A 2522-nucleotide genomic window follows, 5' to 3' on the forward strand; every position below is an offset into this window, starting at 1 on the left:
TTTTCTACTTCCTTTTTTTTCCCCCAGGATTCTGGATTTTATCTTCCATATCTTTTATTTCTTTTATTTTTTAATTTATTTATTTTAATTGGAGGCTAATTACTTTACAATATTGTAGTAGCTTTTGCCATACATTGCCATGAATCAGTCATGAGTGTACATGTGTTCCCCATCCTGAGCCCCACTTCCACATCCCTCCCTCCCCATCCCATCCCTCAGGGTCATCCCAGTGCACCATCCTGCCTCATGCATTGAACCTGGACTGGTGATCTGTTTCACATATGATAATATACATGTTTCAATGCTATTACTCAAATCATCCCACCCTTGTCTTCTCCCACAGTGTCCAAAAGACTGTTCTTTATATCTGTGTCTTTCATACTTGTTAGCATTTGTCTTATGCATTGTGCTGCTCCTATGTTGGGTGCAAATGTATGTATAATTATTGTATCTTCTTGGATTGATCCTTTGATCATTATGTAGTGTCCCTCTTTGTCACTTTTCACAGCCTTTATTTTAAAGTTTATTTTATCTGATATGAGTATTGCTACTCCTGCTTTCTTTTGGTCTCTATTTGTGTGAAATAAATTTTTCCACCCCTTCACTTTCAGTTCTGTATGTGTCCCTTGTTTTGAGGTGGGTCTCTTGTAGACAGCATATTTAGGGGTCTTGTTTTCATATCCATTCAGCCAGTCTGTGTCTTTTGGTTGGGGCAGTCAACCCACTTACATTTAAGGTAATTATTGATAAGCATGATCCCGTTGCCATTAACTTTCTTGTTTTGGGTTCACGTTTATACAACCTTTCTGTGTTTCCTGTCTAGAGAAGATCCTTTAGCATTTGTTGAAGAGCTGGTTTGGTGGTGCTGAATTCTCTCAGCTTTTGCTTTTCTGTAAAACTTTTGAATTCTCCTTCATATTTGAATGATATCCTTGCTGGGTACAGTAATCTCGGTTGAAGGTTATTCTCTTTCATCACTTTAAGTATGACCTGCCATTCCCTTCTGGCCTGAAAGATAAACTGTTATCCTTACAGGAATCCCCATGTGTGTTTTTTGGTTTTTTGTTTGTTTGTTTTGTTTTGTTTATTTTCTTTTTTATTAGTTGGAGGCTAATTACTTCACAACATTTCAGTGGGTTTTGTCATACATTGATATGAATCAGCCATAGATTTACACGTATTCCCCATCCCAATCCCCCCTCCCACCTCCCTCTCCACCTGATTCTGCTGGGTTTTCCCAGTGCACCAGGCCGGAGCACTTGTCTCATGCATCCAACCTGGGCTGGTGATCTGTTTCACCATAGATAGTATACATGCTGTTCTTTTGAAACATCCCACCCTCACATTCTCCCACAAAGTTCAAAAGTCTGTTCTGTATTTCTGTGTCTCTTTTTCTGTTTTGCATATAGGGTTATCGTTATCACCTTTCTAAATTCCATATATATGTGTTAGTATGCTGTAATGTTCTTTATCTTTCTGGCTTACTTCACTCTGTATAATGGGCTCCAGCTTCATCCATCTCATTAGGACTGGTTCAAATGAGTTCTTTTTAATGGCTGAGTAATATTCCATGGTGTATATGTACCACAGCTTCCTTATCCATTCATCTGCTGATGGGCATGTAGGTTGCTTCCATGTCCTGGCTATTATAAACAGTGCTGCGATGAACATTGGGGTGCACGTGTCTCTTTCAGATCTGGTTTCCTCAGTGTGTCTGCCCAGAAGTGGGATTGCTGGGTCATATGGCAGTTCTATTTCCAGTTTTTTAAGAAATCTCCACACTCTTTTCCATAGCGGCTGTACTAGTTTGCATTCCCACCAACAGTGTAGGAGGGTTCCCTTTTCTCCACACCCTCTCCAGCATTTATTGCTTGTAGACTTTTGGATAGCAGCCATCCTGACTGGCGTGTAATGGTACCTCATTGTGGTTTTGATTTGCATTTCTCTGATAATGAGTGATGTTGAGCATCTTTTCATGTGTTTGTTAGCCATCTGTATGTCTTCTTTGGAGAAATGTCTGTTTAGTTCTTTGGCCCATTTTTTGATTGGGTCATTTATTTTTCTGGAATTGAGCTGCAGGAGTTGCTTGTATATTTTTGAGATTAATCCTTTGTCTGTTTCTTCATTTGCTATTATTTTCTCCCAATCTGAGGGCTGTCTTTTCACCTTACTTATAGTTTCCTTTGTAGTGCAAAAGCTTTTAAGTTTCATTAGGTCCCATTTGTTTAGTTTTGCTTTTATTTCCAATATTCTGGGAGGTGGGTCATAGAGGATCTTGCTGTGATTTATGTCGGAGAGTGTTTTGCCTATGTTCTCCTCTAGGAGTTTTATAGTTTCTGGTCTTACATTTAGATCTTTAATCCATTTTGAGTTTATTTTTGTGTATGGTGTTAGAAAGTGTTTTAGTTTCATTCTTTTACAAGTGGTTGACCAGTTTTCCCAGCACCACTTGTTAAAGAGGTTGTTTTTTTTCCATTGTATATCCTTGCCTCCTTTGTCAAAGATAAGGTGTCCATAGGTTC

The sequence above is a fragment of the Dama dama genome, chromosome Y (assembly GCF_033118175.1).
Source record: "Dama dama isolate Ldn47 chromosome Y, ASM3311817v1, whole genome shotgun sequence".
NCBI lineage: Eukaryota > Metazoa > Chordata > Mammalia > Artiodactyla > Cervidae > Dama > Dama dama.